The sequence below is a fragment of the Phalacrocorax aristotelis genome, chromosome 20 (assembly GCF_949628215.1).
Source record: "Phalacrocorax aristotelis chromosome 20, bGulAri2.1, whole genome shotgun sequence".
NCBI classification, from domain to species: domain Eukaryota; kingdom Metazoa; phylum Chordata; class Aves; order Suliformes; family Phalacrocoracidae; genus Phalacrocorax; species Phalacrocorax aristotelis.
In genome coordinates this window covers 6,278,528-6,295,745 of record NC_134295.1, presented here as the reverse complement: position 1 = coordinate 6,295,745, position 17,218 = coordinate 6,278,528, and the positions used below count along the sequence as shown (strand labels likewise).

The 17,218-nt window shown below is 50.1% G+C and overlaps 1 protein-coding gene across 8 annotated transcripts in view; it reads left to right on the top strand.

The window, feature by feature from the left end:
- Window positions 1-1,323: 1,323 nt before the first annotated feature.
- NFYC (nuclear transcription factor Y subunit gamma) overlaps window positions 1,324-17,218 on the top strand; it is a 36,633-nt gene continuing 20,738 nt past the window's right edge. For 2 of the 8 annotated variants that reach the window (XM_075115126.1, XM_075115125.1), the window contains exon 1: window positions 1,329-1,501. The gene's annotated coding sequence lies outside the window, so the exon portion shown is untranslated. Of the gene's footprint in view, window positions 1,513-5,600; window positions 5,789-8,947; window positions 9,072-17,218 lie in introns of those variants that run through there. The other 6 variants (XM_075115130.1, XM_075115127.1, XM_075115132.1 and 3 more) reach the window with 4 other exon arrangements.

Here is a 17,218-nt window from a genome sequence, read left to right as displayed (position 1 = left end):
GGAATGGGGAGCAGCAGCGACAGCTTCCTTTAACACCCCAGGTGAGAGCGGGAGCGAGGCAGCGGGCTCCCAACCCAGGGGACAGCCCCGCACTGGCCTCGGCCCTGCTGCAGCCCAGGCCTGCTTGTCACTGAAAACCGGGAATAAAACTCCTTAACACCAGGTGTATTAAAGAGCAGGTGTTACTGTATTTGGCACCGGGTGCAAGGCGGAATATTTCCACAAATCCAGCACCCCTCCTGGAGTTCACTGACACTTATACATGGCAGGTCACACACCATGCCCCTCTCACACCTCATCGTTGACCTGACTGAGCATCCCCTTCCTCCGTTGGTATCTTTTTGGCTTTAATTTAAAGCTACAGTGTGGTTATAATTCACTGCGCGTGCTCACGAGGAGTGGGGGGGTGGTCCTTTCGTCCCTCAATTGAGTCAGTGGTCACAATCTTCCCCTGCCAGAATTACCTTTCCCCAGTTCCCGACTCCCACTGCCTTCGTTGTTTAATGGCTGTGGCATCCCTTGATCTTCCCTGCGGGAGGCTGCTCCTTTTTGTTATCGGTCCTTGAAGTTTCTCAGCTCGTGAACCTCGAATTCCTCTCACAAGTTGGCTCACTGACTTGTTTGTACTTCTCAGGATGTGGGTTTAGGTCAATAACGGCTCAAACTGCAAGTTTAACCCTTTAGTTATTTACAATAATTCCACCCCTTTGAAACTTTCAAGATTGTCTTGGAAGTCTCACTTTTTAAATTTCATTCGTAATAATGTATTTTCCGCCTAGGATCATAGAAATTTGCTAACCATCAGGTGATTGAAGGAACACATTGTACCATAATACAACATAATATACACACTACTACTGTTATTACTATGGTTATAAACAGTACTTTGAGCCAGTGTAAATTTGGGAGCTGGGACGTAAGCCAAGCCCACCAAGACGTTTATTTTGTTTTTCCCCATTCCCGCACAGCTCTTTCAATCGGTGATATTCCCGATTGTTGGATTTTAAATCCATCTTCAATGTAACTGTAATTTTCCTTCCCTATTACAGCCCAAGTGCCTCCTAACTTAGTGACTGGCTAACAGGTCATCTAAGGCCACTCTGAGCCCAGGCCGGTCTAGGCCGGGGACTTCCTGGGCCAGGCCCTGCCGCACCCAGGGGCCTGGCTCCCGTCGAGGCACGGCGGGCACCGGCGGCCCCTCACGGCGAGGCGAGGCGCGGCGCGCCTCCGGCCCCTCCCGGCCTGCCGGAGCCTCCCGCCGCTCCTCAGCGGAACTCTCGCGAGATGGGCGCCGGGTCATGCGCCTGCGCCGTGGCGCAGCCCAAGGGAAAGGGGCGGAGCCTCCGCACCGCCGCCTCACGGATCCGCCGCCATCTTGTTTCTCGGCCGCTGGGTGCTCGGCTCTGCTCCGGCCGGCCCCCTCCCCCTCCTTCCCGCCTCTCGCCGGTCGGGTCGGAGGCAGCGCGGGCGCCGGGCGGAGGTGGCGGCGCCGGCCGCCCCGGTGAGTGCGCGGTGAGCGGGAGGAGTTCGGCGGCCCGTGAGGGGGCGCGGGGCGGGGGCGGCCCGAGGGGTTCCCCCCCGCTCCCCTCCGCCTTCGGTAGCCCCGCTCCGATTGGCGGGGCCGCGGCGCACCCGCTGATTGGTCCGCGCCGGGGGAGGCGGGTGAAGGGAGCTGCGGGCTGATTGGCCGCCCGGGAGCGGACCGGGGAGAGGACAGGAAACCGAACCGTTTCCCCGCGCGGCCCGGGGTGGGGGAGGGGTGCGCTCGAAGCTCCCGCTGCGGGGAGCGGGGGGCGGCCGGGCTTGCCCGGCCGGCAGGGAGCGAGGGAGGCCTGAGCGGCCCTTGTGCCGGCGGAGCGGCTGGGACAGGCGGGCAGCGCCCGGGGCAGGTGCTACCTGACGGCCGGCGGGCAGGGCAGGGCAGGGCGCGGGAGGCCTTCCCGGTGCCGTCCCGGGCGGCGGAGGCCCGGTCTGCTGGCCCCCCAGAGGGGGTTTGCTGCGGGAGTGGTCCGTTTCACCTACCGGTGATGCTATATTTTATCGATCTTTGGTGGGGTGGTTCTGCCCAGGCCGTAAGGGGCTTCTCCAGAGCCTGGCCTAGGTCACTGAGGTGCTGGAGCGTGTCCAGAGAAGGGCAGCGGGGCTGGGGCAGGGTCTGGAGCACAAGTGTGCTGGGGGGCGGCTGAGGGAGCTGGGGGGGTTTAGCCTGGAGAAGAGAAGGCTGAGGGGAGACCTTATCGTGCTCTGCAACTGCCTGAGAGGGGCTGGAGGGGGGGGGGGGGGGTTAGTCTGTTCTCCCAAGTCACCAGTGACAGGATGAGAGGAAACGGCCTCAAGCTGCATCAGGGGAGGTTTAGACTGGATATTAGGAAAGATTTCTTCACTGCAAGAGTGGTCAGGCACTGGAACAGGCTGCCCAGTGAGGTGCGGGAGTCACCGTCCCTGGGGGTGTTAAAAGAACATGCAGATGTGGCACTTGGGGACATGGTTTAGGAGGCCTGTGGGTGTTGGGCTGGGGGTTGGACTTGATGATCCCAGAGGTCTTTCCCAACTTTAATGACTATGAAGAGGGGCAGGACCCGAGCCAGTCTGTGAAGCCATTGGACATAATTCTTGGGTCTGTGGTGAATATCTGAGGAATTGTTTAAGCTCTGCTCCAAACCCAAGGGAACCAAGAGCTGTGAAAATAAGTGCGTGTAAATACAGTCTCCCTAGATTCTGCTTTTTCCTGAGTTGGGACAATGAAACAAATGCCCCCCCCAACCCCCGAAGAAGAAACAGTAGTGCTGGCCACTTCTTCTGGAATGTGACTCTTCATATTGCCTTTTGAGACACTCATCGAGTAGAGTGTTCTCCACGTACTTAGGAATAAATACTTTTTCTCTGTCTCAATAGCTGTCTGAGTACATGCAATTAAAAGGAAAGTCTCCACTGGCTTCACTTGTGATGCAGAGCAAACAGCCCGCAAGCATGTGGTTAACTTTTCCTCTAGTCCTACATCCAGAAAATAGATCTCCTGGGTCATCAAACATCGTTTTCTGCTGTTGCCCTTGGCAACGTCACGTGTCTTTTCTTAGGCTTACCCGTGCCCTTCTTAAATTAGGTTATGTTTTTGGACTAGGCTACTCCTGCTGGATCTGTGTTTGTCTTCAGTTGAGCCATGTGCTGGTACGGGCCTAAACTTACCTGGGCCCAGCTTACCATCCCTTAGGCATTGGTCATCACAGTGACAGCCTGATACAATCTTGCTTCTGGCATCGCACGCTCCGCTGTAACCATGTTGGTTTTCATGTTGCCGTTAATAGGGCTCGTTTGAGACGCTGGCTTGTGCGGGGGCTCGTGGCCCTCGGGCTGCTGTGACTGTGCCGAGCGGAGGATTCGGCCAGGTTTTGGGATGAACACGGAGTTCTTGGTCAAAGCAAAAAGCGGTGCCTTAAGCCAGACCTTGGAAGGCCCCACACAGTGTAGGGAGCTGTTCCCTCTGAGCGAGGATTGCAATCAGGTGTAACCGCAGTGGTGCTCAGGTTGCTGCGGGTTGGCCAGGTGACCTTGAGCCAGTGATTTATCCTGCACGGCCAACCTGTTCCCTCTCGTTATTCCATACTTTATAAAGATAAGTCGTATTTGTCAGCGTACATTCTCACGCCATACGTGAATAATGATCGGTGACGCTTTCTCAGAAGTGCCGCAACCTGCAGAATGCAGCGAGAGATGACAGTTCCTGCGTTAAGAGCGTTCCTTTCTCCTCGTGTCTTCCCAGTAGCTTTGTAGTTAAATCTTTCAAATGGGATTTCAGCAATTCCAGAGTGTTGGCTTAACTGCCCCCTGTAATTTCAGAGCAAGAACAGCAGCAATGATTGAAATAAACCCTTATCTGCAGGGGTTCCCAAAATTAATTTGTTAGTTTGTTCCCCCCCCGTCAGGAAGAATTATTAAATACCGTGAGAGCAGTGGCTGTGCCGTGTCGTGCCCGTGTGCGGGAGGGGTTCTCGCTCTGGAGGTGATGGCGCCGTGTCTCGGGATGGGAAGGCAGTGGGGAATGAGTTTGGGCAGTCGTTACCACTTGAAATACCAGCGAGGCATTCCTCTCCTCTGCAGGAAAGGCAGTGGGCTGTTTCGGGTTTGTTTTGCATACCGCCTGAAAGTACCTTGCATACCTCTAACAGTGAGCATACCGCATCTCGGAGGCCCTTGCTTTTATCTGAGGAATGACAGGGGAAGAGAACGAAGCATTGCAAAGTATTACTTTTTAAGACACATTTTAATTAATAAATCACTGGGAAGATCTGTTTTTAAGTTAATCTCCCCATGCTATCTGATTCAAACTAAATCTGCAAGACTAGTAGAGCAATGGCCGTGCTTTGTAATATTTTTTCCCTCTGCTCTTCTGTATGTCATCCCGTGAGTACGTTATTTTCAAGCAGTAAATCCTATCTTGGAACGCGGCTTGAATTCCATTGGGGTGTTGGTGACACCTTGCTGGAAGTTGCGTGTCTGCATAGGTTGAAGTATCGTCTGCCCTTGCTAAACGCACTCTTCCCCACTTTTGCTCTGGTCTGAGAGCTACCGAAGTGTTCTTGGAGGCTCCGGGGACGGCACTGCGGGCAAAGCGAGGCTGGCGGGATGTTATATGCACAGGTACAGCTGTGAAGGGGAATCTTTGGTGGGAGCTCTGCCGGAGCTCGCTCCGCTTACTGGGGTGTTCTGCGGGGAGGAACCTGGGAGGTGTCCGGCCTGCTGAGGGGATTCCGGGCCTGCGGCTGGAGGGCGGCCGTCTGCTAAACTGGGGAGTTTATCACTCTGAAAAGCAGGCTTTTATTCAACTCCTGGGTTATTTAATCTCACATCAGAGCACGCACGTGTTTGATCCGGGTCACCCCGAGCGTCCTCAGCAGATTCGAGGTGGGAAGGGCCACCAGACGTTAACTGCAGGTCTTTTGATGCGCATCCACCGTCCCCGTGTGCGGGGTGTTCCCCTCACGGGGAACGACCCTGCAAAAGCCTGCTCAGGCGAGAAGAGCTCCGCGCTCCGCCCTCCTCCCCCAGGTCGCTGCGGCTGCACCAGCAGCCCCGCGCCGCCCTCCCCTCGCACCCACAGCCCGGGAGGGGAGTCCCCCGCTGCAACCGGGGTGTCCCGGCCCCGTAGAGGCTGGTGCAGGGTGTGCAAATCCCCCCCCTTTTTTTCCCGTGTGCATCCGTGTGCAAGCACGGCCGCCCCGCGCGCACGCGCCCACCGGCACGCGCAGCCCGGCCGCAGCCCGCGCGCTTCCCCGTGACCCGCCGGCTTGTGTGTTGGGGGGGGAGGTATCTGGACTGACAGTTGCGCGGACCAATCGGCAGCCGGCCCACGGTCGCTCCGTCTTTTTGAATGGGACGTCAGCGGCCAATAGGAGCCGCCGAGGCGGGCGCTGAGGGCCCGGCCGCCGCGTTGCGGAGGGGGGCGGCGGGCGCCGCTCTGACCCCTGCGCCGCCTCTCAAGGTAACTTTAAAACAGGAAGTGGACGGCGAGGTTGCGCCGCCGGCGGCAGCCAATAGGCGCGCGGGGCCGCGCCCCCCCCAGGCGGAGCGCAGCCAATAGGCGCGGGCGGGCCGGGGAGGGCGGGCGCAGCAGGGTAGGCTGAGCGGCGGCTGTTAAAGGGGCCGGCGGCCCGGTCCGGCGGGGACGCGGAGTCCCGGCAGGCAGCGGTCAGCTCAAAGACAAAGGGATGCCGGGGAGCCCTGGGGGCCGCCGCCCCCCGCCGCAGCCGCCGCCCGGCCGGCGGGCAGGGTCTGTGGCGGCCGCAGCCCGGTGAGTTGATGGCGGTGGTTGGGGGGGGCGGCCGGGCCCGGCCCGGTGGCGGGGGAGCGGGCCCCGGCGGTGGGGGCTGCCCGCCTGTCCGCGGCCTGCCCGGCCGTGGGCGGCGGGAGGATGAGGATGTGGGGGGGGGGCAGCCCCGGGGGGCGGCGGGAGGTGCCTGGGGGGCGGCGGCGGGGGTTTGGGGCTGAGCCCCCGCGGCGGCGGCGGGTACGGCCGGGGACGCCACGCCCAGCCCGGGGGGCGCCGCCGGGGCCGGGAACCGGAGCGGCGGGGGGTTGCAGAAAATGGCAGCGCCTCCCACCCCCTCACCCCCCCGCCCCGGGGACGCCGCCGAGCCGTGGGGGCTTCCCGGGGACGCGCTTGGCCGGGGCTGCCCGGCGAGCCGGGAACCGGCACCCCCCATGAAGGTGGCTCCTGGGGGGCGGCGGAGCCCCCGGCACCCCCAAACCGCCGGCCAAACTCCTGACAAGTATAAGCAGCCCTTTGTTTTCCCTTTTTATTTGCAAATAAGCACTGAAGGTCATCGGAGCCCCGCAGCCCAGCGGTGACAGGCGGAGGAACGGGGGGAGAGTCCCTCTTAGCCTGTGAGTTTCCCAGCACAAAGGGCTTTCTTGGCTCTCCCGGTGACACCCCGAGCCCCGGCCGGGCTGGGCCCCGGCACGGCTCTTGCCGCCGGAGCGGTGCTGCAGCTAAAGTTGCTGGAGCTAGGCCTTCCTTCGCTAGCACGAGTGACCTTGAAATACCACTGCTCCGAGTTTCGAGAATGAAGGACAAAGTTTGTTTATGGCGCTTTGTGCCGGGAGGGGAAAAAAAAAAAGAGAATCAAAGTTGAAAAATGAAGCTGCTCCCGATGGCAGAGGGCATCGAGGACACGGAGAATAGTTTGTAGATTAGAATTAAAGTTAGTTTTTAGCGAGGGCTCAAATCACATTGCAGACATTCCTTCTGCTCCGCTCCTACCGAGAGATGCTAAATGTTGCTATTACTGTCCCTGCCTTCTCGGCGACGAACTGGGTGACGCGGCTCAAGTGTTCTCAGCACTGCTGTTATCTTTTTTTTTTCCCCCTTAATTGCTAATTGTTGACCTTAAAAATTCTGTTTTGAAAACCGGAGGTAATTACATTGTGCACCTTATTTTTGTAGGGATATTAGAGGAGTGGGCCCTGTACGCGAACCTGACCTGCACACGGGTGTCAGCTGCTAACAAAAGACTGCATCTTGGGGTTGCACTCCAACCTGCATGGTCTTTGAATTATTACAGCCTTCAAGTATGATTTTGGGTATTTTTAATTGAAATTAAGACCGGTGAATGGCATCACCTTTTCTCAAGCAAAGCTTTTTCAACTTTCTGTGGCCTCTGGCATGTCATACTAGTTTCAATCTGAGAAGGGGGCAGAATGAGAAACGTCACCATAAATCATCTACTGCTAATGGTGGCTGCTCTGGTATGTTAGTGAAATAGCAGTAACTTCTGTAGCAGGCTGTTGGCCAGAATAGGGAGATTTACAGTGAGTGTGAAGGTCATTGTTAGCATCTTTAAGCAAAAAATGAGACATTTTAAGATTTTTTTTTTTGCTGCAAAATTAGGACACCTTCAGCTGCTACCTGCTTTTAGGGGGGGCAGAAGGCGAGGGAATCTGCGGCTGCTGTAAGATTAAATAAGAAATCCTGCAGAGATCTTCATTACGCCCAGTGTTTATCATATTTCATTGCTTAAGCTTGCAGGAGGCTGTAGCTGCGTACGAGTAAGTGCTGCTTGATCTTTCTAGGTCAAGAGCAGCAGGAAAATCTAAAGCTTTTGGTACCACTGTAAAGGGATTTATTAACAAATTATACCAGTTCCTGGCTCGCTCTTGCAGCGCCGTAAGGGGAAGGAAGGTTCTCGGGTCCAATTTTATGCTGTTAGTTGTGTCCTCTGTGCCCTGAAGGTCCCCTGGGCTTTCCTAGTAGTTTTACCCACTGGAAATGCAGGTTCAGAAAACAGGCTCACATTTTTGTTCAAGGGACTTTTCCGTGCTTGTTTCTGGTACTAACTTACCTGAGAGTGCAAGTGGTGAAGGCTTAAATGCCAAGTTTATTGTGGGAAATTGCTGTCCCTGGGTTGAGCACCGTGGTGGCTGGGGGGAGGCAGAGGAGGATGTCCTTTCATGCCAGTGTGTTTGGGTTTTGTTGTTGGGTTTGGTTGGGTTTTGGGTTTGTTTGTTTTTTTTAAATCAGACTGGTATCTTGCATTTATGCAACGTAGCGTGGCATCTGTATTTTAATAGTGTGGGCACACGAAGTGGTTTCTTAATTTCAGGGCTTAGTGATCCACCCATGTTGTAAGTGAATTAAATTTGTATGGTTGCTAACTTAAACTCTTTTATTATTATGTTTTGATAAAGAAGGCGGTTTACCTTATGTTTCAGAGGGTCAAAAAAGGTAGCGACTGTTACGAGGGGCACCAACAGCAAGATCAAACTTTGGGATACCTGCCAAAGCTTCCCAGGAATTACAGGAAGTTTTTTTTTGTTTTTTTTTTTTTTTGGTTTGTGCTCAAAAACTTAAGATTTTCTACATGCTGAGAGCTTACAGGGGGATTTTCTTCCGTTGTCTATTTATAACTTGCTTTGCTATTTGGTCACTTCCTGATAAATCAAAACAGGTCACTTTCAGTTGTCTTTTTTCACTCAGTGAAGGTGACCCAGAAGGGTTTAGATTTGCATGTTTATAATACAGGATCACTTTTTGAAAAATAAAAAATTAAAACAAAAAAATGGAGAGAAAGCCCTGATTAGACCACCCTGTCCGCCTATTGAGTAGTACAGGTTGTGCTGCATTTAAATGAAATCTGCTGATCTCAGGAGGCGAAAGGCTTATGCTTGTTTCTATGAAAATAATTATTTTTAACTTTTGCAAGGTGCCATTTGAGAATTTAACTCATAGGAGCTAGTAAAGAAAGTAATACCAACACTGAATATTGGAATAGTCCCTATAGAAATCTAACCCTGCAGCTCCCTAAAAGCCTTACATTTATGTGACTTTTCTACCTGGAATCACCAAGTTCGCAGAAGACGTGCCCAGTTATAGGCTGGTACAGCCTTTCACTCGCCTTTAAAACTGTCACAAGTTCCTGTGAATAACTTATGTTTGTCATTCACGGTTTTCTAGGTTGTGTCTGCTGCTGCTGTCCTGCTGTGGTTTGGATCAGTCCTCCTGCCTTCCCCTCTAGCGGCGCGGTGGTGGCTGAGCCTAAAAACGCAGGAGAAGAGCAAAGAAACACGCAACGCTTAAGGTTGCATTAAAATTAAGCGTAACTTTGCCCTAAATGTGCTGCAGCATCTCTGTGTTAGCGCAGGATCAGATGATGGCTGTCTGCTCCAGCTGCTGCCTGGGTCCCGGTGCAGCCAGGAGGTTAATAGCAAGCACCCAATTTTAGCTTTTTCAGCCAGTTAAATTGTGTGGCCGTCAGAAGGATGAGAAAATGTGAGGGCACTTATAGGACTTTATTTATAGAAACTCTTAAGTTAATGCAGAATTATTTATAAATAATTCAAAATATTAAGGACTAACATTAAAACAAATAATAATAGTAATTCTGCAGGCTGAATGTCCATTTAATCCATACTGTCTGAGCAGGTGCTGTGCTTGTGCCCCAGAGCAGTAAACCTGGATGTTGCAGGATTGGAACTTGTGCTGCCTAAAGTGCAAAGGAAGAGAAACAGGGAAACCAGCCCAAATGCTGGTCAGGCCCCTCTCGCTTTTGTGAGCTGCTGGGGGCAGTGGTCCGAGGTGGTCTCTGCAGTGGGTGCCCGGGTGTTGAACTATCATGGGATTTTGGAATATTTTGAAGCACTTTCTGAATAGATTGAGCCTATCACTTAGTTATCACTGCTGATGCCAAAACAGTGCCTGTGGGCCTGGAAATATCCTTGTCGGATTTCAACTTTTACTTATATTAATACACCATATACTGCGTGTACTGTCACATACCCTGAATGTATACAAGTACTTCAGTTTTGTGAGTACCTGATGCCACTACGCTTGTGAAATTTCCTTCCCTTGCAGTACGAGTCGGGGTGAAATGCCTTCTGCCCCTGAGAGCAAGGCACTGCCCAGTGTTTCTCACTAGGTATCTTTTTCCTATAAAAGCACAAGCACACAACTATTCAAGACTGAGACCGTGTAATTTTTTTAAGGTGTGTTTGGTATCGCTTTTTGTTACCCTCGTTAAGGGTACTGTTAATGGGAAGCGAGTAAGGTGCATGTGTGGACTGGGAAGTACATTGTGAGCTGTGTAGTAGGGAGAAATGTAGTTTCTTTTAAACTTGTAAAGTTGCAATACATAGCATCAATTTTAGGCTGGGTTGGTTGAGATCAAAGTTTGTAAGGTGAATTACACGACATGCAGTAGTGTTTTGGTATGTGCCAACTGTTTCTTCATGTGAAGTAGACTTGACTAACTTGAACGCACTTTACTTAAAAGAGTTTTTCCATTTCTGCTGGGTGTTTAATTTAGGAGCTGGAGAGGCAGCACGATTCATCTTAGACACTTGTTGTTATTTGCCTGGGAATTTTCTTCCTCTACTACTTGCTCTGTGTGCTCGCCTGCCAAAATTGCACTGCAAAGAGCCACTGTTTAATAACGTTTAACTGTTGAAACACCAAATATCAAGTGTGGCCCTTGTGCTCTCTCTTTCAAAGAAGAAAGGAAAGTAAAATAACCAGTGCAAACAATGATTCAGATTATTTTGTTTGCTTTACCTTTTTGAAAAAATTAGTCCTGTGCTTTTTTGCCTTTTTTTTTTTTTTTCCCCTGTGATCTTCTAATATTTGCAGCCTCATTTTTGTCTTGGTGCTGCACTGCGGAGAGGTCAGTTCTCTATTCTGCAGCGTGGTTCCTGGTGCCGTGCTGTGCTTCTGGGTTTCTGATACCAGCCTCTAGCATATTTATGTGTGGTCCCAAAACCCTGCCTGGCCTCAAATAAGGTCTGCATGTATCTTCAGTCTTCCTGTGCACAAACTAAAGTGGACTGCTACTAGACAGAGCACTTTTAATGGTGGTGTTAGGTACGGAAACTCAATGCTTCTGTAAAAGCAGGCACTATTCCTGGTTGGATTTGGTTTCTTTTCTCCTGAAGAAGTAAAGGCAACTGACAACCGCCTGCCTGAGGCTGCAGTGTAGCATTGCACTAGCAGTTGCCTTTAACTGCTGGGTCACGCTGTCTTCTGTGTTAAGGTACAAACTCAATGCAGTTTCTCTGGGTGCTTGTGTGTGTGTTCAGTAAAATGCCTTTGCCGTGCATTGACTGTGCTGTTGGACGTTCCCTTGCCTTGTGCAACTGAAGCGGCTTTGGAGGCTCGGCTCTCATTCCTGCCGGGCGTGTAGCACATGCCTTCCCGCAAGGCTATTCCCAGCTCAGTGCCTGGTGAAATATACTGGCTTGCTTGCAGTTTTATGCAGCCCTCTGCAAGATCAGGGCTGTAATTTCATAACAAACAGGGTATCAGGAAGGTTATCTGGCCAATTTCTACTTTGCATGAATGAAGTTGGGGTGGTTACTCTGGCCCTGCCACCTCCCCTCCAGAGGAGCCGGGATCAGCTCTGCTGCTTGCGCTCTCTCCCCGCTGAGCGGGCAGTGGAAGGGCAGGTCTTACCACAGTGTGCCAAAACCCAGCTGCCGAGCGTCCGGGATGGGAGAAGGGAGGAGCAGAATTCCTCCTGGAGGTACTGGGGTGGAGAAGGCGAGAGTAGGAGGCACATCTGTGTGCATGATCGAGCAAAAACAGGGATTGCAACGCTCATAGTAGCAGATCAGCAATGGGAGTGGTGCAAAGCAGATTTGGCCCTGCTGTCTGCTGAAACCAAACTTTGCTGGTTTAACGAGTTGTCTGTTATTGGAAGCGGTAATCCAGATCCTGCTGTCTGACTTCATGGTGTAAATCAAGTGCTGTACCTCACATGAATGGAAACAGAAGTAATGCATTAGAGGTATGAGGGAGCTAATGTTCAAACGGTGCTTTGAAGATAGAATAACCTACTGCTAAATATTCATAGAAAGAAGGGCTAGACAGCACCTGAAGAGGTCATCTTGTTTCATTCTTTTCTGCCCTGAGGCAAGATCAACTCAACTTAAACACCGTTTTGCAGCCTTCTCTTAAAAATCTTTAGCAATAAATACTCAGTATCCGCCGTAGGTAATTTAGTGCAGCATTCAAATAGCCTGACTATTGTGTTCCATTTTAATCTTATCAAACCAGAGAAATCTGCAAATACGCACCTTATCCAACAGCCTAGAATGATTCTCCCATCAGCCAAAATTGACCACTTATGGTGCCGGCTATAGGCTTAGAGGATTGTCTGTATGTAATACCGCAAGAGGGAACGGATAAAAATAAAACTGAGGAATTGCAAAAGTTTCTTATAATAGCACGTTGGAAGGAAGCGCTTGTGTTTTGAATTACACTGGTTTTACTGAAAGCCTCTTGAAATTGTTTTTAAAAAGTTGAAAGGTTATGTTCTCGTCAAGAGCAGAACTTCAGACTTTCCTAACTTTGTGGTGGTCACCTTTTTCCGCTACTTGAAAGGCTGCCTTAGATCTTATAGCACTACTTAATAGAAATTGAAGAGAGTTCCCGTATCTTTTGGATAAATAACTTCAGTATTAAACTTGGAAGTCTCAGACTTCCGATTTTGGCCTATAGTTTAGCTATAACTTTAGTCATAATTTGTGCATAATGATAGAAGTTTTTATGCTTTAATAATGACAGCATCGTTACTGCTGTGATATGCCGAAATAATTGTGCTGTATATGTAATGCTATGGATTATATAGTCAATTATGTTTAATCTTTAAAGTGTTCCCGCTTCCTTTTTATTATGAGTATTGGGTTTTGTTCAAAGCTGATCTTGTGTCCAAGAAAACATCGTATAAATCCCTTTAAATGTGGTGTTCCCCCTCCACCCCCCGGCACTTGTGCGGGTAACGTCTTACAGGCAAAGCCTTTGCTCTCTTGTTGGCATACCAAAACGTGGAAAGGAGGCCCAACGGGATGTGTACATTGAAGCGACTCTTCCTTTCAAAGGGCGTTTGGCACACGTAGCGACGGCAGCACATGCCAGCCTGGCTCTTTCCAAGCCCTATTCCCATTCACTGTTTTTTCCTCATGGAATTGTTCAAAACATCAAGAGCCAAAGGCTTGTGTGTCGTAACCCTGATCCTTGCGGGCTACAGCTTGTGTCTTTGCTTCGGCAGGGCCAGGCACAAATCTTCTTAGTGGTTCTTCCATCTGCCACGGTGCTTTGTGCCGCGCTGTGGCAACTTCTTATTTTTGTAGACCTCTGTAGCACTATTTCAAACTTGGTTTGTTCAGCTTTTGCCACTGGTGGCAGCTGCTGATTCTTCATCGGGTCAGAAACATGCTGTGGAGACAGACGGGGTTTGTGTACGGTTTGGATGGGGCTTGAACTGGGGTACTTCTGTTCATAGCTGTGAAACCTTCTGTGGAGGATGAGCCACCAGTTGTGTGCCCATCTAAGCTTGTGCTCCCGGCGGCCATGTGGAGACCTTCATGTGCTCTCTTGTTGCTGCGTCAGGAGCCAGGTGAGTTCCCTTGGCAAGGCTGAATAGCTCGTACCCCTGCTCTGACCACAGCTAGAGCTGTGGTGAACAGCAGGTGCAGAAAAGGGGCATAACACAAAGTCCATGGCACTGGTTCGGAAGAAATGTCTGTCTGTTTACAGTGCCAGCTCTACTGCCAACATGACTCAAGTCTCTGAATTGCATTATTGGTTTAAAAACTAAATTGAGCAGGCAAGGCCTGAATATTAAGGTAGAAGAAGAAACCGTTGATCTCAAACACAATTAAGAACTATTTTTATACCACTGCTGCCACCCCCAAAGAAAGTAAAAGTAGTTCTTGGCTGCGGTTCTGGCACCTTTGTATTTCCAGCCGTGCTGTGCGCTTGTGCCGCTTGGCCTTCGCCTAGCGAATGTGTAGCTTGGAACTGTACTTGAAAGAAATTTGATGTTACTTCATGAAAGGAGATTCGACTGAAAACATCCATGTTGACTTGGGTAGATCTTGAAGGAGGGAGAATGTACAGTGAATCGAAGCGTGGCGTCTCTGTGGAAGCAATTTGAGACCATTAACATGGCTTGTCAAAGGTTTGCTTTAAAATAAGATAGCGTAGGGCATCGTGTCATGCGAAACAGGTCTGCAGCACGGAAACAGCGCTTCAGCACGGCCTCAACCATTGCGATTGCTGCTGAGGCTGAAGATTGCAGACATAGTCCGTTTCAAACTCTGAGTATATTCTGCATTTGATATTCTGCCGCTCTCTCGAGACAGTACTGCCAATTGCTCTAATTGACGTAATGAGAGCGGCATCTCGCAAGGGGTGCTGGTACGGGGCTCTCTCTCGTACATCGAAGGCTCCTCCTTTGCTCACGTTGAAGAAATGTGTTACAAAATTCATATAACACCGTATTTATTCTTCTTGTGGAACTAGTTCTTGGTTGCTAGATTGTTCCTTCTGGTTCTGGCAGGATCAGGTGTCTGGCGCTTATTGCTACACAGAGCTCATTCTTTAGATATGCAAGTGCGGCTCTGGGCATTTTACTTTTAAATCAAAGGACAGGCTCTCAAAACAGAATGCCTCAGTTTTGAGAGTTAGTGCATTGGACTGGAAGCATCACAGGATTAGTATTTACTCTAAATATTTGCTTTTCAGCTCTATGGATCTATTTTTAATTCTTCAGACTTTCAGAGTTTTTGCTGGGTGCTGTGGCATTGGGTTTTATTCTTTGCTAGTAAAGATTTTGATTTTTCTTTAAAAAAAAAAAAAAAGAGGAACTGCGTTGCTTGTGTTCTCCTTTTCTGTAACACTACTTCCTAATAATTATCTTGTGAGTTTTGTGGGATAGTGGATGTTGTAAAACCAACAGCATCTTAAGAGGAGGTGGGGGGGGTGGGTCTTCTAAACCCTGTCAATGTGGAGGCGTTAAATCCACGTTTGTTCGGTGGTAGGATCTGGTGGGGGGATTTGTTTGGTAGTGGTAGTTTTCAGAAATATTTGTGTGTTATCATTATTTGTAGCTATAATCTGAGGGTGTCGAGGCAAAACGTTTGCCTGAGCTTCTGTCTAATTTCTTTTTAGCCTCCATCTTGGCTGTGATTTAGCTGTCTTTTTAAGGTGTTTGGGTGGGATGTGCTCCTGCTGCCGTGCAATCAACGCTCCGTAAAACGGGCTCTTTCCCATAACGTAAATCATGGGAATGTGTTGGTACAATATGCTAAGGACCCAATATTTCTGATATCACCTGGGTCTGTAGTACTTGATGTTGCTAAGTTTGTTGTGTCCTTCATCAAGAGCCTCGAGGCTTTTCAGTACTTCCCTCTGGCATTTGCTGTTTGCATATCGCCTCAGGTATTTGGATAAATCTCATTTAGATCTGCTCTCCACCCAGCTGATTTTGTTTGGTTGACTTCTTAGTCAAGGCCGGCTTGGAAGTAACTTAAAAATAGGCACGTCAGAAGCTGTGGCATGACCCTCGCTGGCTGAGCAGGTTGTCCTCCAATTGCCATTCCCAAGCTCGCTTGGCGAGCGGCACCAACGATGCCCAGCAGTGTCCCATGGCTGCGGTGGGCGGCTGCTGCTCTGCTGGGTCTGGTGGGCTGTTTGTGGCCGTTGGTTTTCCAGCCAAAGAACTCTGGGTACCCGCTCCAGGTGGAATTGCAAGATCAGAGATCTTGGGTTTATTTGTGATTATACTGTAGCTTGTGTTTTCAACAGTAGGTTCTTGCTCAAGCGTGCAGGTTGTACGCATCCAGGGTTAGACAGCTTCATTTGACTGTTTCCCCCTTCCCACAGCATTAAAGAAAGAGCACAGACTAGCATCTGGTGTTTTTTTTTAAAAAAAAAAGGAAAAAAAAAGCAACAACAACAACAAAAAATCCAACCGCAGACACTAGAGGTGTCTTTGTGCTCCCTTTGTGCTCCTGTGAAGTGCAGTTCCTCAGTGTTTGTCAGCTGCCACAGGATTTTGTAAGTTTAATGTTTGTAAAAGGTGTTCTGCTCCGGTGAGCAGAAAAGCTCTAATTGCAAAGTGTTGATGTCCTGGATCTCAAGATGTGCTTGCTAATCTGCTCTGTAATCACCTCCAGGCATTTTATGCAGAGGCCTCAGCTTTTTGGCCTTCAGTTTCTTTTAACTTAGTCTGGAGACAAAATGTTTGCCTTGTGGAGAATATTCCAGGAGGAGCCGTGTGGAGTGGATGGGCTGTTGCGAAGCAGGTGTGTCCTGGTCTCTCCTCTTCTTACATCCTTATTTCTTGCTGCGTGTGGTATTTTTGTTGGGTTGGTTGTTTGTTTGCTGGTATCTAATTCAGTAATGTGTCCCTGTTGTGAGTGAGTGTGTTTGTGTGTGTGAACCTCCTCATCTAGATTCTTCTGCAAGAGCATCTCTCAGTAGCATCTCTGCATCACCTGGTGTTTAGGTTGCAGGCTCCTGGGACTCATGCTGGTAGTTTAGCTAACCCTAGGTCAGCGCAACACCTCACCGGTTTGCTTTGATGCAAGATGACGGCTTTTGTGAAGTGTTGTGCAGGGCAGAAGTGTGTCAAGCTTGCAAGCTACTCGCCCAGCTTCTGCATGGCGACGCAGCTGGAATCAGCAAGCTCTCTCTGGTTGCGGTTACGCTTTGTGGCAACCAGGTGACATGGGAGATGGACTTTAACTTCTGTCATTCAGCAGCAAGCTGGTGTCAGAGTAGCCAGTTTACTCTTAAAACTTCTGAGAGGCCCTACCCTGCGTTACGTGAGTGCACTGCAGGGAGCATGGGGATCCTCAGAGCACCTCTCCCCTTCTGCACGGGGTCGTGGAAGAAATCTTTAGAGGAGGAAAGATTATAATGAAGCTCTACAATTTCACTGCAAACTGTGTATTGATAAAGACAAACAGGTTTAGACACTGATACTATGGAATCTGAGGAACTGGCTCCCTGCTAGCTTTGTTGGGCTTATCTTCTGTTGTGTGCTTTGGTATTTTTTTGTTGTTGTTGGCACTAATCCTGATATGAGGCATTCTCAAAAGCAAGAGAACACAGCTTCCCAACTTACCTAATTGCGCAGTAATGGTTTCATTAGGAAAGTTTGTCTCACGGAGCCAACGCTGTAGGTTGGCGTGGCAGTTTGGGTTTTTTCTCTCTCCCTTACAATCCTCCTCCAATGCTTGCAAGCACCTTCAGCGCCGCATATGTATTTTAGTAGGAAGAAATTGCTGTAGTGATGTTCTGAGCAGTTTTAACCTGCTTAGGCTTTTATTTTGGAGTGTATAGTGATTTCATTCTGCACGTTTTTCAGAAAATCAGCCTCTCGGTGGCTCTACTCTTACTCAGTTTCCTAACAATTAGCCTAAACAGTCACTTAAAGTTCCAGTTGTC